The sequence below is a fragment of the Mesoplodon bidens genome, assembly GCF_964165515.1.
Source record: "Mesoplodon bidens genome assembly, chromosome: X".
Taxonomy (NCBI): domain Eukaryota; kingdom Metazoa; phylum Chordata; class Mammalia; order Artiodactyla; family Ziphiidae; genus Mesoplodon; species Mesoplodon bidens.
Genome location: NC_138163.1, coordinates 118,958,906 through 118,983,732, shown reverse-complemented (window position 1 = coordinate 118,983,732; position 24,827 = coordinate 118,958,906).

The following is a 24,827-nucleotide window of genomic DNA, read 5'->3' as shown; positions in this document are numbered from 1 at the left end:
AAGAGGCAAGAAAGAGTTCTGTCCAGTCTCAGAGGAAGCCTGACTCTGCTGACACCTTGATTTTGGACTTCTAGTCTCCAGAATGGTGGGGAAATAAGTTTCTGTTGTACAGCAGCCAGTAGGTAATCAACACAGAACCTATTAATTTTACCAGAGGGCTGTGACTGAAGCATCCTAGCTACAACAGGCCAGCCTATCCTAAGTGAAACAGGAAATAGTCTTTTCAGTGTGGAGATGCTAATGTGACTACCAAGTCAAAGGTATGATGAGTCCTGAAGGAATATCAAGCTGGAAAGGAACTGCTACCTCTGCACTAGCAAATTCTTATCTACCCACTTCCTTGCCCAGCTTACAAATGAGGGTGGTGAAGAAAGTTGGATCGAATAGAATTGAATATCCATTATGTGTGGCATATTCTAGGAACTCTGGAGCATAAAGATATAATGCTTATTATATTGAACCATATGAAATTGCTATTTTTTTGGTAAAAGATTAAATAGTGACAATTTCATATGGTTCAACCTAATAGGTTACACTGGAATTTAGAAGGTGATATTATACAGATTTCTAACAATAAAAGGGACCACATAGTAAACATCAAATGAGAATTATTGCATCTTAAAAGATGGGAAAGATTCAGGAAGACCCTGGAAAGTGATGGGTATTTGGGGGTGGGTAGTGAAGGGATCAGTTTCACCGGAGATGTAAGTCCACATGCAGGAGTCAGGAGGGAAAGTTCTAGAAAAGTATGTTGGGCGTATGTCAATGAAGATCTTCAATGCTAGACTAAGGAGTTCCAGTTTATTTTTATGAAATTAGCAAATAAATTGTCAAAGATTGTCTGGAGAAAAAGATTGGAGGTGACAGCTTAGGAAATTAATTCAACATATATTTATTTAACAAATATTTGTTGAGGCCAATTTGTTGTGCAGGCAGATTGGAGAGTTATAGGACTGAAGACCTGGGAACCGAGTAAAAGATTATTAATTGCTGACTTTGTTGTTACCACAGTGTAACTATGGTGTTATGTGTACTTGAACTGGAGTGGTAGGGGTAGAAAGGAAAAATTAAGGTGGCTTGGAGAACACCTGAGAGAGCTTGGTGATATATTGTGCAAGAAGGAGGTGGAGTCAAAAGAGATGACACCAGAGTTTTGCATTTGAGTGAATTTAAGAATGGCCTTGGGCTTCCCTGGTGGTGCAGTGGTTAAGAATCCGCCTGTCAATGCAGGGGACACGGGTTCGAGCCCTGGTCCGGCAAGATCCCACATGCCGCGGAGCAACTAAGCCCGAGCACCACAACTACTGAGCCTGCACTCTAGAGCTCACGTGCCACAACTACTGAAGCCCACGTGCCTAGAGCCCATGCTCCGCAACAAGAGAAGCCACCACAATGAGAAGCCTGTGCACCGCAACGAAGAGTAGCCCCCACTCGCCACAACTAGAGAAAGCCCACATGCAGCAACGAAGACCCAACACAGCCAAAAATAAAATAAATAAACTTATTAAAAAAAAAAGAATGGCCTTAATAACAAAAATGGAGAAAGCAAGAGAGGAGGCTGCTTCCGGGATTGAGGTACTGGTTTTTTAAAAAACCTTAAATTTAAAGTAATAGTAAGATATCTTAGTAGAACTTTCCAGCATAGGACAGAGAATGAGGTTAACTCAGAGTTGCCAAGAGGGAGGTTATGGCTGAGGGTATGAAAGTGGACCAGATCTCTGAGGGAGAAATCATATTAGAGAAAAGTAGAAGATTGGATCTTGCAGGATGACAGTGATTAAATTTAAATTATGCATATTATTCCCAATTTTACAGCTTTTAATTATAACCCCTCTCTGACATTGTCCTTCCAGACTGAAAAATCTTCCTCATCTCTATCCTTGATCAAATAGTAGCTCTACTTCACAGCATTCTTGAAGTTCAGAGACTAATATAATCATTACATATTTTTCTCTTATCACCAGATGATTTTGTAAAAGGGCAGACTGCTATTTGTGGTTTGATTTTCAGCACTTTTATGTTTTGGAAATTAAGTCCCCTGAAGGAGGGAGTATGTCTTATTTAACTCTATCTGCATCATTCAGCATTTAGAATTCACTACAGAGTAGGTAGTTAATACATGTTTCTCATACAAATGAGTTTTGGAGACACTATTAAAAAACCTGTAAAGTTAATTAGAATGTTTCATAGAACAGTACAGTAAGTAGTTCATTCAAACTTCTAAAATACTGATTTTACATCTTGTTGAACTATGGCTTTTATCAAGTGAAATCCAGAGGGTTAAAAGCACAAGTTTGGTTTAAAAAATGTACCTCTATTTTTAGAAACTAGCCATTGTACAATATCAGCCTTCCTATCTATTAAACTATAATAGCTAAAATCATTTGTCAAAATTCCACCTCAGCCTCTAAAATCCAGTGTATTAGGTTTGCTATGAAGTTTCCTTCAGCTTACATATTTTTTCTTTCTTTAAACAGAGTTAAAGAGATCATTTTTTCCCCTGGCACTTAAACTATGAGAGAGACAGGGACAAATTGGGTCCTCTTACAACCTTGCAGACTGCCCTGCTCCACGCTGCAGCAGGAAACATCAGGTAGCCTGACTGAATTCATTTCTTCCATGTACCAGCTGGCGTCACATTCCAGATCTTGAAATTCCCAAGGTTCATTTATCTTCACAGTTTCTTACTTGACAATGAAAAGAGGACTACCAGGCTGATTCTGCATTTAACGTCCCATAATGCCAATCTTGGTGCATTGTTCTATGAATTATATAGCTAAAAGAGCTTATACAGTATTTGACAAAAGGACCATTCCCCACTTGTTTGTGAAGCTAGTTAACCACAAGAGTTAGATCAGTGCTATTTCCTTTTCTAATTTAAATAGGATATTTAGATCGAGTTACAGAGAATTGGAATGACAACTCAGGACAGAGATATCAGCTGTTAACTAAAAATTAGTGGGAGAGTCCATTCTCTATGTCTGTGTCTTTATTCCTGTCCTGCCCCTAGGTTCTTCAGAACCTTTTTTTTCTTTTTTTTTTTTAGATTCCATATATATGTGTTAGCATGCAGTATTTGTTTTTCTCTTTCTGACTTACTTCACCCTGTGTCCAACTAGAGGGGTGGGATAGGGAGGGTGGGAGGGAGACGCAAGAGGGAGGAGATATGGGGATATATGTATATGTATAGCTGATTCACTTTGCTATACAGCAGAAACTAACACACCATTGTAAAGCAATTATACTCCAATAAAGACATTAAAAAAATTAGTGGGAGAAAGTGAAATTTGCCTTTTTTCATTATCACATGTAAGGAATAGTGGCAAAATGACATTATTAAATAAGCTTCCTTCAAGTATTTTCCTTATTGTAAATCCATATTTTAGATTAAAGTTTATTTTTGGTGTTTATAATTAAATTTGTGTCTATACTTGTAGCACTGTTAGTTTTCTTCTCTGAATGAAATATATACTATTAAAAAAAGCAAATCATGGATAGTAGATCTGAACTATTTTGATCGATCATCATCTTGATTATGTTTCATTTTGACTTAATGTCATTTGCTATTGTCTCTATTTCTGTGTGCTGACAACCCTTAGCTGAGAATGGAGAGACTGGCATTAGGGCTACAGTTGCATCAGCAACTAGCTAATGTAGGGAAGGACATAGGCGGGCTTTGGCCAATGTGCTTTCTAAGGTGTCTTTCTGCACTCAGGTCTTACGCCTTGTGGTGGAAGTTATCTATATGGGCCCCTTATGGAGAATGAAGAGAGACAAGAAGAGAAGTGAAGCAAAGGGACAAAGGGAAGGAGGTAGAGCTCCCTTTCCAGGATTGCCCTGTCGTCCCACCCATTTTTATTCAAGTTGTGATGAATGAATGTTGGGTGAGTTCTGTAGACTTCAAAACTGTGATGATTTTATATTTCTAACATTATCTCCTGTTAGTTCAAGAAAGCAGTTGTATCCATATATATGAAGGCAGCCCTTGAAGAATCTGTAGGAACAATCATTCAGATGTTTATCTTGACAGTCTTTGACTGTAGAAATTAAGTTTTCACATTCAAGCTTTCCTTTCCTATTCATTGTGAAGTAGGACAATTGCTGTTAGGATGAAGAAGGAAGAACGTTTTTTTTCTCTGCCTTCTTCACACCACTGTGCTTAAGGTATGTTCTCTTGGGGTGCCAAGCCCACCACAGATATTTAGGATGTACCAGATGATAATGTTTAACTCATCAGTATGGATCCCAAAGTGGTCACCAGTTTTGGCAGCTAAAGGAGAAATCAGTCCTTGGGTGGTAGAAGAGAGTGGTAAGGTTTCCCAGAACAATAGTCGTGGTGGAGGTTAGCAGTGGATGGTTTGTATGATGGAGTGGCAGTAAACTTGAAGCGAGTAGAGGTCAGTGTAGCACAACATCATGGGTCCATCGCACTTTAATTCATGGCAGTCAGTAACTCTGGGAACTGAAATGTCTTATTGATTCACCTTGGACCCAAAATATGGAACTCGAGAGGTGCAACGTATATGGTGAGCCCTCCGTTTTAGTGGTTGAGTCCTGCAAGTGCTAAAATATAGGAAATGCTCGGGCGTCTCTCTCATGGTAGCTAAGCAGGTTTCTCTTTATGGCCCCAATATAGGTGGCGAGCCCTCATTTCAGTGGGCTCCTTCCTTCTCCTCACCTTATTATAGGTTATTCATTAATAACTATTCATTAATAACTACCCTATCACCTGGTTCTCCTCAACAGACTATGGACATCGCAACAAGTGAAAACTAACAAACCCAAGTTAGGGGAGAATACTGGGTGGTAAACTAGGTTTCCTCGCTCACTAAGTGACCCATTTCTACGTACCAGCCTCATGGTACATAAAGTCCAAATTTGTGCTTTGGGGCAATTGCGAATTATTACGTCATAGGTATTTGGCATCACTTAGGAAGAGTTGAAACTGTTGATTTAAAATCTGAGAATGGGGCTTCCCTGGTGGTGCAGTGGTTAAGAATCTGCCTGCCAATGCAGGGGACACGGGTTCGAGCCTTGGTCCGGGAAGATCCCACACGCTGCAGAGCAGCTAAGCCCTTGTGCCACATTCTCAGCAACTAGAGAAAGCCCACGTGCAGCAACGAAGACCGAATGCAGCCAAAAATAATAAATAAATAAAATAAATAAATTTATTAAAAAAAATCTGAGAATGCCAATGGTTTACTAGGGTTTATACATCTTAGTGTGCCAAAAAGAGAAGAGAGGATGTTTCTTTTTGTACTCATATCGTCACTGCAGATGCCAGGGTGTCATTTGGCTCATCCAGAAAACTAAAGATTTCTCACCTTCTGTGTGGGCAGTTTATTTATTTTTTTACTTCACTGTATATGCCCTTGAGATCTGTACATGTTTATGTCCTTTAATCTCCTTGTGTATCAGTGGGTCTGATTTCAGAACAAGATGAATCTTAGTTTGTTCTCTTGGGCCTGCCACTTCTTAGCTGTTTGACTTTGGGCAAGGTACTAGACCTTTCTAAGCCTCCTCAGTTTTCTCATCTCACAATGCCTTTCTGACAAGGGTTATATAAAGATTTAATGAAATAAAGCAACATGCACCGTAGAGAATGGTGCAAATTAGGTGCTCAACAAATAGCAGTTTCCTTCTCCTTCCTCTTCATTTTATTAAGTAGGATTATAATTCGCCAATATTGTAGATGTTTTGGTAAGGATTCTAAAGATTGCTAAATATGTTGCTAAATATGGATACCCTTCCCCAGAGTTCTGTTAAACAGCTCACTGTGTGTGTGTCCACAGTGAGGGTGTGAGTTTCTGTGCTTGTGATTGCATATGTATGTGTGTAAACTCGAAATTCCTATGAAATGATAAATCAGTATAGGTCCTAACCCACTTAGAGTGATCCATGAGTTGCCTCTAAATCTATCAGTCCTGTTAACCCAATTCTAGAAGGCTACTGAAGTGAAGAATTGGGATCGATACCTGATATTTGGATAATCCAGGCAAGAAATGCTTTTATTTTCCTTCTAAGCCAAACTGTCAGGTAGCATCATATTTATAAAGCATTCCTTCTCACCAGATATAAAGTGTAAAGCAGGAGCAAAGAAGGTATATTCCCTTTAAATTTACTGTAAATAGAAAGCTGTTATTGCAGCTCCACTGTTCCATCTATTGTAAAAGTGGAGCCCAGAGAAGAAAACACATTTATGTCAATCATCAGGAAGCACGTTTTGAGGCGGAATTATCCAGATAATTGCCCTAATTTTTCATCCTGGCCTGTGATTATTTCCTTTTCTACTGCCTTACACAGTTCTGCCTTTTTCTTTGTCCTCATCACTTTGCACTTCCTGACATCCTCCGTGTCAGCTGGCCACATTATTGACTTTTATTTTTGTGGAGGTCACTTCTGTAGGAGCATCTCTTCAGTTTCTGATTGCCCTTAGTGGAGAGGAATTTGAATAAAAATGTCTGACCGATGCTGTTGAGATGGGGGAAGGGTTCGCTGGTGGAGAGGTGAATCATAATGTGAAAGCTGTATAACTCAGTTCCCCAAACACCCACTCCAGTTTTGGCTCTTTGACAATGCTGTCTCTTCGAGAAAGAAGAACAGTTTGATCTGAATTCTTATTAGGTCTGAGCCACCAAATTAGAATCTAATAAGCTCATTTGGAAGGATTTTGAATTAGCTTAAAACAGACCCACGCTGAGCTCATAGAGGAGACCCTCCCACTCTTTCCAGGCAAACCTGTGGTTTGTAGACTTAATTTTCAAAGTCTCTCCTTTGTCTCTTCTCTCATCTTGTACTTGTGCTCTTTTCTCCTTTAGAATGGACTACTTCTAGCTATATCTTACACTTCTAGGGAGAACCGTAACATCTTGTTTGTAAGATTCTTTAAGAAAATCATAAATTTGGAGAGAAAAAAAGACAACTTGGCTTCTGGAATCTTCCCGTTTGGCATTCTCCTGTAGCACTGGTTATCTTTAAATGAGGACTATTTGGACATACATAAAAATACTCCCCATATATATGTGTTAGCATACGGTATTTGTCTTTCTCTTTCTGACTTACTTCACTCTGTATGACAGACTCTAGGTCCCTCCACCTCATTACAAATAGCTCAATTTCATTTCTTTTTATATCTGAGTAATATTCCATTGTATATATGTGCCACATCTTCTTTATCCATTCATCCGATGATGGACACTTAGGTTGTTTCCAGCTCCGGGCTATTGTGAATAGAGCTGCAATGAACATTTTGGTACATGTCTCTTTTTGAATTATGGTTTTCTCAGGGTATATGCCTAGTAGTGGGATTGCTGGGTCATATGGTAGTTCTATTTTTAGTTTTTTAAGGAACCTCCATACTGTTCTCCATAGTGGCTGTACCAATTCACATTCCCACCAGCAGTGCAAGAGTGTTCCCTTTTCTCCACACCCTCTCCAGCACTTATGGTTTCTAGATTTCTTGATGATGGCCATTCTGACTGGTGTGAGATGATATCTCATTGTAGTTTTATATATATGGAATTAAAAAAAATGTCATGAAGAACCTAGGGGTAAAACGGGAATAAAGACACAGACCTACTTGAGAATGGACTTGAGGATATGGGGAGGGGGAAGGGTAAGCTGTGACAAAGCGAAAGAGAGGCATGGACATATATACACTACCAAACGTAAGGTAGATAGATAGTGGGAAGCAGCCGCATAGCACAAGGAGATCAGCTCGGTGCTTTGTGACCGCCTGGAGGGGTGGGATGGGGAGGGTGGGAGGGAGGGAGATGCATGAGGGAAGGGATGTGGGAACAGATGTATATGTATGACTGATTCACTTTGTTATAAAGCAGAAACTAATAAAAAAAAAAGTTGTAATACAATAAAAAAAAAACTCCCCAAATACTAAAATATATCATTACCTTGCTTGTAGATGTACAGAAATGTAAAATCGTTTAGGAAAATACGAGCCTGGGTTGGGTAGGAGGGGAAGAAATAGTGTTGCAGTCAGCCCGTTGGACCTCTGAGGAAATCAAGGAAGTTAAAAAGGAAGAGGAATAGGCATGGTTATTAGGTGGAGAAGACAACTTGCTGAGGTGGGTTGGGGTCTACTCTAGGTAGCCCAGTCAGTATGCTTCTACGGATGTCATTTTGTACCTGTGCAAATTTACCTGTAGGATAGATTCCTAGGAACGCAGCTGCATAGTCAAAGCATATGTGCGTTCTTAATTTCTCCATAGTTATTGCCGAGTTGCTCCCTATAAAGGTTGGATCAATTTACATTTCCATGAGCAATGTATTCCTAGAACTTAGACACCTTTTTTTTTCCCCTTTTCTTTTAGCATCCCCTGTTATGGACAAGAAATACGATGCCAGTCCAATTCTCATTTCTTGGTAACTTACTTGGTTTACCTCTCAGAAAGCTGTTGCTGTTGTTCAGAAATTCTACCAGTACTTGTCTATGTTGATGTCCTTCAGTTATTACTTCAGGACACTTGGTGGATTTCACAACCTGAAGAGTCATCTTTGCTCAGATCAGCGAACATTTTCTCTTTTTTCTTGGATTATTCTCTCAACTCCATTCTCTCTGTTCTCTCTCCCTGGAACCCCTGTTAATAGTGTAATGGAACCACTGAATCTACCCGCTAAGCCTTTTAGTTTTTCTCATACTCTTCAGCTTTATTTTTCTGCATGGTACTCTGAGAGACCCTTGATTTTATTTTCCTGCTTTTTTATTATGACCTCAGCCCATCCCATGAGCTTTTTTTTTTTCTTTTTTTTTTTGCGGTACACGGGCCTCTCACTGCTGTGGCCTCTCCCGTTGCGGAGCACAGGCTCCGGATGAGCAGGCCCAGCGGCCATGGCTCACAGGCCCAGCCGCTCCGCGGCATGTGGGATCCTCCCGGACCGGGGCACGAACCCGTGTCCCCTGCATCGGCAGGCGGCCTCTCAACCACTGCGCCACCAGGGAAGCCCTCCATGAGCTTTTTAAAAGTGGCCATGATATTTAAAATTTTCAAGTTCTCGGTTGCTTCTTGTTGGAAGAGGGCATGGGGAGGATGTGATCGCTGGTTGACTCAGGCTATCCGAAGCTCCTCCCCTCCTCCCCTCCTCCCCTCCTCCCCTGTCCTTGTAATATACGTTCCACCCTCTGCTCTTGTAGCCTGAGCCATTTCAAGGACACATCCTTGAGAGAGTCAGGTGTGTTGAGACCATCTGGACTGAATATGTGACTGAACCCTGTTGAGGCCTCTATATAAACTTTTAAGATTCTGACGGGCCGGAGTGGAGATTGAGTCATCTTGCGGCGCCCACACAAGCCTCCTGGGTAATTCCCTTGCTGCTTAAACCTGCCACCTACCAATCTGGAGTGGCTGCTTCTTTCTTACGTCTCTCCTTGCCCTCCCTGTACCAGGGCTGGTTTCAGATTTCACCCAGGGGACTCCTTTTTTAGAGAAGCCTGTTATTTCTAAATGGATATAAATCTCGCTGAAAAACTTACATTTTTTTCTTTTTTCTGTACTGACACTGTTTCTTGTGAAGTTAATTTTTCTGGCTGTTAAGTTTGGTAGTTTTCCTTCATTTTGTTGATTTTCCTGTAATACATGAGGGTTCTTGGTGTTTTGTCCACATTTACACATGTTGCTCTAGATTGATCAGTATTGGTTAGTTCAAGCATAGTCCCTGCATCCTAGGAGAGAATCCCTGTTTCCTTGGCAATGAGTAAATGTTTTTTTTGTTTTTTGTTTTTGCGATACGCGGGCCTCTCACTGCCGTGGCCTCTCCCGTTGCGGAGCACTGGCTCCGGACATGCAGGCTCAGCGGCCGTGGCTCATGGGCCCAGCCGCTCCGCGGCATGTGGGATCCTCCCGGACCGGGGCACGAACCCGTGTCCCCTGCATCGGCAGGCGGCCTCTCAACCACTACGCCACCAGGGAAGCCCATGAGTAAATGTTTTGATGATAGGGATTCTGAATCCAGCACTTAGTGGGGGAGGCAGAGGCTATATGGCTGCGTGCCCTTTCATTTAGGGTGTGTGGGTAGCTTGTTTCTTGGGTGCGGGGGCTTCCCTTCCCTCATAATGGCCTTACATGACTCAAGGCACTGACCTCCTTCTCCCAGCACGAGGGACATTCTGAGGCTACTTGTCAGAACTCTAGTATTACGTGTAGAGTTGTTGTGAATGCTTTTGAGTCTGTAGCAAGTGCCACAGCCATGGTTCTGTGGTTAGGGGATCAGTCCAGCTCGTTTCTATTCCTTTAATCACCTGTTTACTTACGGTCTCTTCCTTTTCCTACCCTCCGTGGCTCTGGTTTTGGGATTATTTCAGGCTTCTGAGAAAATTCACGTTTTCCTGCATTTTTCCCCCTTCTGTCTTGACAGGTTTACAAATTCTTCAACACTGTGGAGATTTTCTGTCCATTTGACTTGCTTAACGTCTTTCAGGATTTCCTCACTGCTCTGGTCCTCTGATGATACCTTTCTCAGCTTTCTAGGACTAATATAGATTTATTTGTATTGTTCTCTTTCTCCTGTACTTTTAATAGGATTCAAAAACAGGTGGTTGTGTGTGTGTGTGTGTGTGTGTGTGTGTATTCTCTGTTACTAGTGAAATAATTTTGGTTTTCCAAATTTGTAGCTATTTTAAGAGAAATCTAATATTTTTCCTAGCTTTAATGAGGTATAATTGACAAATAAAAATTATATATATTTAAGGTTACAACATGATGTTTTGCTGTATGTATACACTGTGAAATGATCACCACAGTCAAGCTAATTAACATATCCATCAACTCATATAGTTACCTTTTTTTGTGTGTGTTAAGAACACTTAAGATCTATTCTCTTAGCAAATTTCAAGTATGCAATACAATATTATTAACTATAGTCACTATACTGTACATTAGACCTCTAGAGTTTATTCATCCTGCATAACTGAAAGTTTGTACCCTTTGACCAACATCTCCCCATTTCCCAGCCCCCCACCCACCAGCCCCTGGCAACCACCATTCTACTTTCTGCTTTTATGAGTTCAACATTTTAGATCCCACATATGAGTGAGATCATGCAGTACTTGTCTTTCTGTCTGGCTTATTTCACTTAGCATAATGTCTTCTAGGTTCATCTGTGTTGTTGCAAATGGCAGGATTTCCTTCTTTTTTAAGAATGAATAATATTCCATATATACACCACATTTTCTTTATCCATTCATCTGTCCATGGACACGAGTTGTTTCCATATCTTGGCTATTGTGAATGATGCTGCAATGAACATGGGAGTGTAGCTATCTCTTTGAGATAGAGATAAATCTAGTGTTTTAAAGGCCAGCCTGACTCTCTTTGTAATTTATGAGGTAATATTTAAAATTCTTTTTTAGGTTACCCCTCAACATAAATTGAAGTCACTAATTGTGAAATTGATACTTATACAGAGAAGTGGCAGTGTCAGAATTTTACCAAGATTTCTTATTTTCACTTTTCATAATATAATTTTCATCACTTAGATTCTCATTTCACACTTGAAATGCCAAAAATGGGGGAATATTGTCTACTGTAGTTTTTAAACATGATTTATGGAAAAAACACCTACTTATTTGCTCTTCATTACTTTAACTTTCTTTAAGAACGTGTTATTTATCACCTACTACAATTTAGACTGAGGAACAAAACAAGCTCGTGGACCCTCTGACTCATGTTGTTTTGTGTTAATATATTGGTCCCAGATTAGATTGCAGCTTTATTAAGAATCCCTATGCTCCTTTGAAGAATTGCCTGACTTTTTTTTTTAAAGCAGGCAAAGCCTTTTAAATCTATAAAAGATGCTAAAATTATGATTGATTCTTATGCTTTTAAAATCTCCAATCTTTTTTCTCATTTTGAACTGGAAAAACATATTGACTTTTGGGGGGTAGAGATGTAGGAACATTCATATTTATTTAGCTGGAGAGAGAAGATTATGAATGTGAAATTTCAGAGCCATATTTTAGTCAACGGGTAATGGAATTTTAGAGCCAAAAGGCATCTCCAGATAGCTTTGTGGTGATGTGTGAAGAGCAGAGAACTGAAGTCAGAAAACCTGAGGTCGTGTTCCTGCTTTCCACTTCCTCACTGTGTGACCCAACGCAACTGACATAAATTCTTTAAGCATAAATTTCCTCATGTGTGAAAGCAAGATAGTCCCTGCCCTGTTAATTGTATTGCTTTATTGTCAGGACCAAATGATACAGTATACAAAAAGTCTATTGGGAACTGTAAGCTCCTGTTCAAATGTATGATGATTATTTTTTTTATGAAGTAGAAAACAAACCCCTGTTCATGAAGGGATTTGCCTAAATTTACCAGCTGATTAGTGGTAGAGCCAGGTCTCCTAAATCAGTCTGATAGTCTTTCCACCGGAGTATAACTTTTAAAACTTGATCATCTGCTTATCTAGATGCTCAGAGAACTTACCAAAACTCTAAAGTTATGCCACTCTCCATAAAGACGTGAACTTCTGAATCTTACTAATGTCTTTTCCTGGATAAGAGGAAGCAATTGGTTTATTTTGACGGATCTTGTTCTGTCTATAGTGGCAGGATAATCACCTAAAGCTGGTTCTGTTTCTTTTTTTTTTTAAACTAGTTATGTTGTGATAAAAATCTCCAATTTATACCTAGAGCAGTATTTCCCTGCTTTAAATCAGCTTCTTATCATAATTTTACAACACGCTTCTTCTATGGATCTTTTAAAAAATATATTAATTTGGGGGAATTCCCCAGTGGTCCAGGGGTTGACTCCCCACTTTCATTGCTGAGGGCAGGGGTTCGGTCTCTGGTCGGGAAACCAAGATCCCACAGGCTGCGCAGTGCAGCCAAAAAAAAAAAAAATTAATCTGGAGCAAAGCACTGCAGAAATGGCTTTTTTAAAAATTCTTGTTTAATAAACTATATAGAATTCCCCACTCACATTGTACTTTGTCAATTGACTGTGAAATTCTTGACTGTTTTGTTTCCTTTTATAGCTGCTTTTACAAAGTAGCAAAAACAGCTGGAGGATGGCTTTCCACCTCAGTCTAAGGTTAGCTGGAACAAAATGGTCCCAATTCTCTTCCAGAGTTCTCAAGATAATTAAAGGGAAGCTGAGTGCCTCATGTTTACTAGAATCATTTAGGTTCATTAAATAAAAGGGTCCAGGATAAGGAACTGAATATGCAGATTGAAGATACAATTAATTGAAGCTTACAACATTGTTCCCTTAAGCAGATGTGGGAAAACAGGCAGTAAGTCATTCCAATAGAAAAACGTGAAGATTCATGTCCAGCTAAGGAGAAGAAATGGAGAAAAAAATATGAAAACTTGACAGTCTTTTCATATAATATTTTCAGGACAAGAATGATGCAAATTAGGAAGTTTGGAAGCTGTTAAAACAATAAGATCTGCTTTCGAATTTGTAGAAAAGCAACTTTTTTTTTTTTTTTGACTGAAACATGTATTTTCCCATGGATCTATTTTCATTATTAAGGAGAGGACTTGGCATGCAGATGGTTTGGATATCTCTCATTATCAGCAGGAAAGACTGAATTTTTAAAATAAACTTTAATTTTAGAATAGTTTTAGATACCAGAAAAATTGTTATGATAGTACAAAGCGTTCTCATATATTCCACAGCAGTTTCCCCTTTTGTAACATCTTACATTTGTGTGGTACATTGTTCACAATGGATGAACCAGTATCCATATATTACTATTAAGTGAAGTCCATTCTTTATTCAGATTTCCTTTGGTTTTTTTTTTTTTTCTTTTATCTAATATCCTTTTCTGTTCTAAGATCCCACCCAGGATACCACATTATGTTTTGTTGTCATGTCTCCTCTACCACATTACATTTTGTTGTCAAGGAAAAACCGACTTTCCTTGTTTTTGATGACCTTGACAGTTTTGAGGAATACTGGTCAGGTGTTTTGTAGAATGTCCCTTAATTGGGATTTGTCTGGTGTTTTTCTTACGGATAGACTAACGTTATGGATTCTTGGGAAGAAGACCACAGAGGTAAAGTACCATTTTCGTTTCTTCATTGTAAAGTTGCTCTTTCTACCGCTTTGCATATTGTGTTCTTTGGAAGGAAGTCACTATGTGCAGTCCATACTTACGGAGTAGGGAGGAAAGATTTAATTTTAACTATAATAAAAAATCATTTTTGTTGGCAAACATTGTAATCTGAAAGTGATCAATATAATAAGTGCATGTGGCAGGCTCCTTTGACCGGTAAACTTAAGAGATGTGTATTTTGCAGCTAACATCTTTTTTTTCTTTTTTTTTTTTTTTGCCGTACGCGGGTCTCTCACTGTTGTGGTCTCTCCCGCTGCGGAGCGCAGGCTCCGGACGCACAGGCTCAGCGGCCATGACTCACGGGCCCAGCCGCTCCGTGGCGTGTGGGATCTTCGCGGACCAGGACACGAACCCGTGTCCCCTGCATCGGCAGGCGGACTCTCACCCACTACGCCAGCAGGAAAGCCCTGCAGTTAACATCTTGGTAGGCAAAATGAGGCGCCATATTTCTTTCTTTTTTTTGCGGTACGCGGGCCTCTCACTGCTGTGGCCTCTCCCGTTGCGGAGCGCAGGCTCCGGACGCGCAGGCTCAGCGGCCATGGCTCACGGGGCCCAGCCGCTCCGCGGCACGTGGGATCCTCCCGGACCGGGGCACGAACCCGTGTCCCCTGTATCGGCAGTCGGACTCTCAACCACTACGCCACCAGGAAAGCCCTGCAGCTATCATCTTGGTAGGTAAAATGAGTAGCCATATTTCTTTCTTTCTTTTTTTTTTTTTTGCGGTACGCGGGCTTCTCACTGTTGTGGCCTCTGCCGTTGCGGAGCACAGGCTCCGGACGCGCAGGCTCAGCGGCCATGGCTCACGGGGCCCAGCCGCTCCGCGGCACGTGGGATCCTCCCGGACCGGCGCACGAACCCGTGTCCCCTGCAGCGGCAGACGGACTCTAAACCACTGCGCCACCAGAGAAGCCCGGCCATGTTTCTTACAGGCAGAGCCTCCTTTAGGCAGTTTTCTTTGTCTTTGGGAAATGGCCAGAATTACAGGCTCTGCAAATTCAATTTACCACCGCTATCCCTTCTCTGAGATATTTCAGGGCCTACCCACTCTTGAGTCACACCTGAGCAAACATCCAAATCACCTCTAGGGCGTGTTAAAACACTGATTTCAGGGCTCCACCCTCAAAGTTTCTGACTCAGTTAAGTCTGGGGTGGGGCCATAGGATTTACATTTTTAACAAGTTCTCAAGTGATGCTTATGCTGGCAGGCAGCACTTTGAGAACCACCACTATAGCACCCATAGAGTCAAAACACCTGAGCCACATTACCTTAGCCCTGTGCTGAGCCACTGCCTCAGAACTCCAGTTTATTGTTAGGCCTTTATCTCTCACTGAGGGCTGCTACAAGAAACAACTTTTGATATCTGTCTGCTTAAGACTTTTCTGTAAAGCTGATTTTATGGACCCTGCTATTTGACATAGTTTCCTCTGCATAATGCCCCCTTTGAATTCCTCCACCCTGAAAACCCTGTCTTCACTAAGAAACTGATGTAGGATCTGTTCTGGGAGAAAGAGAGTGGTATGATATGTTGCTTTGGGCTCTGGAAGGCTTATATCTCGATTAACACAACTGTATTGACTCCTCTTGTTCCTACGTTTCTTTATTCCTTCCTATGATGGCGCCTGCTCCATTTTGTTAAATAATTTTTGCATTTGTACTATATATAAACAACATATAATTCTTTTTGGAAATTAATAATATAATACTGACTGGCATATACTAAGTGCTTACTCATTTAACCTTTGCATCCACTCTAAGATTTAAAAACTTTTTTTTAATTGAAGTATAGTTGATTTACAATGTTGTGTTAGTTTCTGGTGTACGGCAAAGTGATTCATATATATATATATAGACACACACACACATATATATATATGTGTGTGTGTGTGTATGTATGTATTGTTTTTCATTCCACCCTAAGGTTTAGATTCATTATTTTTCCCATTTTACTGATGAGAAAATGAAGAGTCAGGTGACTTCCTAAAGGTCCCCCAACTATGAAGTGGTAGACTGGGGACTGAAACCCACATCTCTTACTCTCAGCTGGTGCTTCTCAGTTCTGCTGAACTTAGGAACAAGAGGCTGCCGTGGTTTAGAACAGAGAACGCAGGTGGCCATTTGCTGGTTATGTCACTGGAACCTGGTGCTTCTTCCAGACTTGGCTTCCTCATTCCTACAATGGCGGATAATAATGCTCTCCTCACGGAGCAGGGTTGAAGAAAATCATGGATATAAAGTACTTTTAGAATTCCGTGTTCATGGTAAGTACTCAACAAATACGTTCTTTCAAAGCCAATTGCCCACATGAAATTATTATTGCATTTAATTGTGTAACTAATAGCACCTGAGTTAAGCATTCTGTTTGTAAAGGAATAAATTAAGAATGAATGAAGAAAATATTGCTAACTTTACTCATATTGGCACTGAAGTTTGCATCTATGCTTAAAATTCTCTTTTTTAAAGTTTTCTATTATATACAGATTTAAAAATAAAAAGTTTAAGAGGCCAATATGGCAACTTAGAAAAACCATGCAACTTAAATACAGGATTGTTATTCTGCCTTTGAATAAAGTAATTCCAGTGCTTGAGGAACCTAAATTGAGTCTGTCCCTAAGAAGCACAGGTCAGAGAACTGAGTATAGTACATCAGACTGTGAAATCTCTGATTTGCTACCAATTTTTGTAGTCATATAGTCAAATCCTCAATTATCTGCTTTGTGGTTTCGTGTAAAATTTTTCCCATGGAATTCTTTTTATTTTTTTTAAAGTTATTTTATTTATTTATTTTTGGCTGCATTGGGTCTTCGTTGCTGCGCGCGGGCTTTCTCTAGTTGCAGCAAGCGGGGGCTACTCTTTGTTGTGGTGCGCAGGCTTCTCATTGCTGTGGCTTCTCTTGTTGTGGAGCATGGGTTCTAGGCATGTGGGCTTCAGTAGTTGTGGCACGTGGGCTCAGTAGTTGTGGTTCACGGGCTCTAGAGCGCAGGCTCAGTAGTTTTGGCACACGGGCTTAGTTGCTCTGTGGCACGTGGGATCTTCCTGGACCAGGGCTCAAACTCGTGTTGCCTGCATTGGCAGGCGGATTCTTAACCACTGCGCCACCAGGGAAGTCCCCCCATGGAATTCTTTGTCTTTACCTTTGATGTTTTGGTGTGTTTTTTTTTTTTAAACACAAACTGAATAGCAAATATATTAAATTTCATTACCTAGTAAGTCCATTCTTATTCATTATCTCGTCTGAGCCACACAGCAACCCTTCCATTTCCTTCTGTTGATTTGTATTTTGCCCCTTCTTTATCCGGTTGTTACTTTGCTTATGTTCCAGCTTGACTTTTTTTCTTTGGAGCAGTGTTCTGTTTCTAAAATCACATTAGTTTTGAGATGTGAGGATTTTTGCTCTCACTGTTTTTTGACATCAGCCTGAGCATATGAATTGATTTTAGGAGAAACCAAGCAGAGGCTGGAGTGCAAAATGCAGGGCCCAATGCCTCTGAATCAGGTCTCTCCAGCATGGGATAAATGCCCCTTTACAAAATGTTTTGGAAGCTAATGTCTAGGAAATAAGCTCTTATAATAATAAGGCAGTGATAATTTACTATCTATAATAATTCATAGGTGAAAAAATGCAGTCTGAAGTCAAATATAATTTATAAAAGGCCTCTATTCCCAGATTGTCTACACGTCCACTCTCTTTCTGTTAGTATAAGCGATCCAGAATTGACTAACGATGTACAGTGTTCCTCTCTTTATAAATCGGACATTTGCATTCATCATTCCTTACCATTCATTCTTGATTGGGAGAGCTGGCTCATTTCAATGCTAAAAATTCCCAGAGATGAAAATGCTGTCTCTTTTTTGCTTAGGCTCTTATCTGAAAACATTTTCTTGAAGTTTTGACAGCTGCAGACAAAGCAGCAAGCAGTACAGTAGGAAGAGCATAAGCTTTGGAGGCAGATAAGGAGCTTTGAAACCCTGAGCAAGTTACTCAAGCTCTCTGTGTCCACTTCCATATATGTAAAAACACACACACACATAATAGTACATACTTGTCAAGGCTGTGGTAAGGGTTAAATGAAATAACACATACACAGAGCCTGGGATGGTGTCGGGGATATATGAGGTGCTCAAAAATGTTCATTTCCATTCCTTGGTTTTAATGTGTATTAAATGCCATTGGTTCTATATGAATATGCCTCAAAGAAGAATGCCTTGCAGCATTTTCTACCGGAAGGAAATGGGAGAACACAAATAAGTGCTCTTATAAGAATCAAAACATCTCACCCCTTCCCATCATTCATAAATGACAAATGTCATTAAATGATAAGCTGATAGGTACGTTTCCTTTCACAGAAATTATACTATCTAGGGGATTTCTAATAGCCTGAAGTCTAGTCGACACTCTATGACTAATATTTAAGATAAATAATAGACAACAAAATTAATAGGTGGCATTTTAAGTGCTGCAACTTGTCACCAAATACCATGGCTCCTTAAACCACTAGCTGCCACCTCGTGTAATTGGTAGAACAGTACTATACTATGCCCAGTATTGTTGAAACGTTCTATAACCCTCACAGACAATTCTCTGGCCTGTTTTTGGTGCTCCATTTAACTTTTTGCCCAATCTGAATTACTGGGGTTTGAACTATTCAAATGCTACCTCATGCTAGCTTTCAGATTGATCCTAATTGCATTAATTGATAGTAATTTCCCCATCTAAAAATTTGGGGGAGTAATTTAGTCTTGGTAAGACTTCTGAAGCCACCAAGGTGCCACCACCTGAAGACTTAGTGCACTACAGTGACATAAAAAATGCACACTAGAACTCTGAATTTTAAAAAGAGGTTTACTTATAAACCATATCTTTTGTGACTACAGTTTTCTGAAGCTGTTGGCAAGTAATACTCCCATGGATAGATGGAAGATGTGAGAAAACAGGAAGAAGCTTATGTTGAGTATGGAATTTTCCTAGATAGCCTATAGAACCCACTCTCCTCTGTCATTTCTCCAGTGTTACCGCCGACTAAATCAACACATTCTGGAAGGCTCCTATGGGTTAAACAGTCTGTCAGGCATTGTGTGTGTTTAGGGGAAAAGGATAGATAAGACAGGAAAGACAGTGTCCTTGCTCTTGTATGACTTTGCGTTTTAATTTGAGACATAGCTTGTATCTCCCAAATAATAATCCACTGAGAGTGTTAGCAAAGTGAATGTGTAGTTATTCTCATAAGTGGTTGGAGAGTATGAGAGATGATACAACTGGTTTATAGGCCCATTTGGCAATATAGAGAAAACATATTTTAAAAGTACATGACTTTTGACCGAGCATTGCCGTTGCTAGGAATTTGTTGTGTGGATATATTTGCACACATATGCAAAAATTTATGTGAAAGGTTGTTCTTTGCAGTATTATTTGTAATACAAGCAGAAGCACCCGGAATGTTCATTAATGCGGGACCAGTTAAACGAATCATGGTCCAGCTTGGAAACAGAATACTAGATGGGAAAGAATAAGGTAGCACTGTATGTACTGACATGAAAGATGTCAGACAGAAGTTTTTAAGTGAAAAGAAAAGGTTGAAGAAAAGATGTATATTATGGATATTTATATATATATATATATGCATGCCATATACACTAATACAGAGAGAGAATTTATGGAAGGATAAGCTATAAAATTTTACTGCTATATTTTAGCAATATTATCTCAATAAAGTAGGGTTATAGGGACAGAGAGGGGTGGGACCTTTTATCCTTATTTTAGACCCTTTACTGTTAAGTTGTTTACGTAAGTGTATGATTTTTGTGATTCTAAAAATACCAAAACAAGTGAATATGTTCTAAGAGAAAGTAATGAAATAATCAGAAGCAGATGGCATCGACAAAGAAATACTGTTCTTATTAATGATGATTTAATGGAAATATGCAGAGTGCTTACTATGCCAAAAGCTGAACATTGAACATACATCATCTCCTTTAATTTCTCATACCTGCATACTGATTTAAAACTGGGGAACGAGGGCATTGCAAAGTTGAGTAACTTGCACCAGATGAAACAACTCACACACCGCTAAGTGGCAGAACCTGGGTCCGACTCCAGTGTCTGTGCTGTTAGCTGCTAAGCTGTGCTTCTGCTCTGTTCTACAGCTTTATCCATTCCTGTGAGACCTGTTCAGGCAACTAAGGCTCCTGGAACATGATAACCATAATCACATTATGGGGCTGGGAAAGCAGAAGGAAGGGCTGTCTGACTTTCAGCGTTATTTTGGAGCAGAAAGGAAGGTTTAATTTCTGTAGGGTTTTCCCTCTGAAACCATCAGTTTTTAAATAAGGGGTGTGCAGGCCAGAACATTGATATTTTCAGCAATTTGTAGTAATTTCTCAGCTTTCCTAGGATTGGTCACTTCGCTACACATACATGCCTAGAACAGGTCAAGAAGGCAGTGTGGGTGGAGGCTGAGCATCAGACTAATCCTGAATAGGTGTGTATTCACCCCGCGGACCTTGTAGCTTCACACAGATAAGACGAATTAAGGTGGGAAAGTTGTTCTTTTGCTTCTTCTTTTTTTTTTTTTTTTTTTTTTTGCGGTACACGGGCCTCTCACTGTTGTGGCCTCTCTCGTTGCGCAGCACAGGCTCCAGACGCGCAGGCTCAGCAGCCATGGCTCACGGGCCCAGCCACTCTGCGGCATGTGGGATCTTCCCGGACCGGGGCATGAACCCGTGTCCCCTGCATCGGCAGGCGGACTCCCAACCACTGCGCCACCAGGGAAGCCCCTTTTTTTTAAATTTTTATTTATTTTTGTTGGCGTTGGATCTTTGTTACTGCACATGGGCTTTCTCTAGCTGTGGTGAGTGGGGGCTACTCTTTGTTGTGCTGCCCGGGCTTCTCATTGTGGTGGCTTCTCTTGTTTTGGAGCACAGGCTGTAGGCATGTGGGCTTCAGTAGTTGCAGCACACGGGCTCAGTAGTTGTGGCTCACGGGCTCAGTAGTTGTGGCTCACGGGCTCTAGAGCACAGGCACAGTCGTTGTGGTGCACAGGCTTAGTTGCTCCGCGGCATGTGGGATCTTCCCGGACCAGGGCTCGAACCCGTGTCGCCTGCATTGGCAGGTGGATTCTTAACCACTGTGCCACCAGGGAAGGTTCTTTTGCTTCTAACTGACGTTGTAACTGTAGTCTGGGATACTGCAGTGGGAAGATAGCATCCCTCAGCTTCCAGCCACTTTTCATTGCAGAGTGCCCTCTGCTGAAGAAGTAGGGAGACTGACGGATTTTGCATTTGAATAGCATAGTACGTTTTCCCTCATTGTTTCTATTGTAGGGGAGGAAAAATAATTTTCCCTCTACCCTTGTATGTTCTTGGCTGGGATAAAAAGACAGATTAACAGGTGGAAAACAAACAGAAGTTTAATAACATGTATACTTCCTGTATACATGGGAAATACCCAGGGAAACTGAGTAACTCCCCAAAATGGCCTGAACCACCACCTTAAATAACATCTCAGGCAAAGACAAAAGGATATACTGGGGGAGAGGGGAGCCAATTATGGGAGGTTTTCAGGCAAAGCACAGTAAACAAGGGTGAGTTTGTAATGCAGATTTAAGTCCTTCCCTTCTCCTTTGATAAGAGTTTCCGTTTATATATATATATATATATATATATATATATATACATATACATATATACACACACACACACATACATACATACATACATACATACATACATACATACATACATACACACACACATACACACACGGAAATAACAGAACATGGTGAATGGAAGCAGACTTTGCTACCCGTGTGTGTGTGTGTGTGTGTGTGTGTGTGTGTGTGTATGAGAGTAATTAGACTCACCTGTTATTAGCACAAACTTATATTTGACTTTAAAGTATACCATACAGGACACTCTACAAACACAAAACCAAAACCAAACCAAACACAACAACTATGAATGAAATCACCTTGCTTCTTATATATTTTTATTCTTAAAACAGCATTTACACTTCTACTTGTCACGAATCAAAAGCCCATCGAAATGTCCACTTACTGCCATGTTCCATGAGGTTCACAGATGCTTCTAGTTTCTTTTTTACATGCTTTTCCAAATTCTTTGCAAACCCTTTGATCTTCCTTTTTTCTCACCCTGGCTCTGAGACCTATTTCACTTTACTTTAGAAGTTTTACAAGTAAACCTACCTTGCAGATTTATAAAATCCTTTATAGAGGGAATGATATGTTGCATGTCCGGTTTCTCACCCCAAACTACTACACATTTCCTTTAGTCTTTTGCATAACCTTTGTGAATTATGCATGTAGATGATGAATCTAAGCTGGTCTTAAAGTCAAGCCATGTTTTTAGCAAAATTTACCCAAATGCTTACAAACTTTACCATTAGTAGCAATTAAACAGAAATGGGACATTCTCCTTAGCCCTTCAACCTGGCTTAATGTGATAAAAAGGAAACATCTGAAGTAGATATTTATTAACATGGTTGCCTTTCTTTGGGCGAGCATCTTTTATAAAGCTGATAAATGCTATACGCCACACCAAAATTTTCTAAAATTGATTAGAATACAGAATTATAAGACCGTGAATTGCAAGTTTTTCGTATTTTGTTTTTTACTTTATATTTTCATTAGTGTAGCACCTCATATAGTTAAAACACTACCAAGCACTATTTAAATCTCATGGCATGTCAGATATTCCAAGTAAAAGTTAGAACCCATTATCTGTTACCTCATTTGATGATAGGGAATTTTAATTTTGGAATGTCCTGGAGCTTTTGGAAAGTGGGGTTGCATAACTATAGGTGCAGCTTTCTCAAGGTTTCTTTTCCTGGGGTGCTGGTTAATTGCATTAATTATCTTCAACTTCCATTATATTACCAGTGAATTAAAGGCTTGAAACATCATTTATGGCTGGTTTTCTTCTTTCTAAGGGCCTTTTTGAGTTGATTGAACATTTATAGCTATTATAATAAGGGAAAACCCCATTATGTTCATGTTGCTTTTTGTTTCATTTTTTTTGATAGTTTCTTTTTTTTTCCATTTTTAAAAAAATTTATTTTATTTTTGGCTGCATCGGATCTTAGTTCCATGGGACATTCCTTGCAGAATGCAGGATGTTTCGTTGTGTTGCACAGGCTTCTCTCTAGTTGTAGTGTGCAGGCTCTAGAGCCATTGGGCTCTGTAGTTGTGGCTCGAGTGCTCAGTATTTGTGATGCCACAGGCTTAGTTGCCTTGTGGCATGTGAGAATCTTAGTTCCCCGACCAGGGATCAAACCCACGTCCCCTGCATTGGAAGGCGGATTCTCAACCACTGGACGACCAGGGAAGTCCCCTCATTTTATTTTGTTTTTACTTATATTTAAGTCTTAGTGCTAATATTGGAAATGTACTACTTGGCATGATTTTAAAACAATTTATTCTCGAAAATATTTTTGTTGTTTTCTCTCCTCACCTCATAAATATATTTGCTCTAGTTTACAAATTTACTAAAAGTGTGTTGTTTGGGGGAACGTGTCAAAATATCTTCAAATATCTTCCATTATATTCTTTGTTGCATAGTTGTCTTTGTTTCTGCTTTATTATTAAGAGGTCTCCTTTTACTTTAAGAACTTGAGGGCTTCCCTGGTGGCACAATGGTAAAGAATCTGCCTGCCAATGCAAGGGACACGGGTTCAAGCCCTGGCTTGGGTAGATCCCACATGCCACAGAGCTACTAAGCCCATGTGGCACAACTACTGAACCTGAGCTCTAGAGCCCGTAAGCCACAACTACTGAGTCCATGTGCCACAACTATTGAAGCCTGTGCACCTAGAGCCTGTGCTCTGCAACAAGAGAAGCCACGACAGTGAGAAGCCTGTGCACCGCAATGAAGAGTAGCCCCCACACGCCACAACTAGAGAAAAGCCTGAGCACAGCAATGAAGACCCAACACAGCCATAAATAAATAAATAAATAAATAATAAATTTATATTAAAAAAAAGGAATTTGAAGTCTGTCAAAACAGTGCATTAAATGATTCTGAATCATCATGATCCAGTGTTTTGTTTTCTTCTCCCAGAGATGGCCAGCCTGAAATGCATGATTGTTGTACAGTTGCGACCTGCCTGTAACCCCCTCCTTACATCCCAGCTAGGAGAGATCTCAAGCCTGTCTTGATCTAGGGTTAGGAAGTGAAGAAGTTGGTTGGTTAGTAAGGATGAGTAAGAGTTTTCTGGAAAGCTTGGTGCTTCTAATGTTTGTTTGGAAGTGTTGGGAAGGAAAAATTTCTCTTCACCCTTTGAGGCTCTGGCTGGTGTAAGAATTAATTTGACATGAGACAGATTAACAGGAGAAAATCAAACAAAATTTAATAACATGTATACATGAGAGAAAAACAGGAGAACTGAGTAACTCCCCCAGATGGCTGAAGCTGTCACCTGAAATACCATCTTCAGCTAAAGGCAAAAGAGGATGTTGGGGGTAGTGGTTTGGGATTTCAAAGGGGAGGAAGACACATGGACATGGAAAAGCAAATGTTTGGTAAACAAATGCTTGCTGGGCCCAGCAGAGACAATGGGACACAGAGTGGACTCTGATTTTTAGGTGCTGCCTAGTTCCCCCACCACATGTAGCGTTTATTCTTTGCAGATAGCTCTGGTGATAGCTCTATTCCAGGAACAGGACCTCTATCTAAATTCTTTCACGCAGTTAAGGGCGAGGTAACAAGAAAAACTTCCTGAGTCTCCTGTTTCTTAAAAATAGTCAGC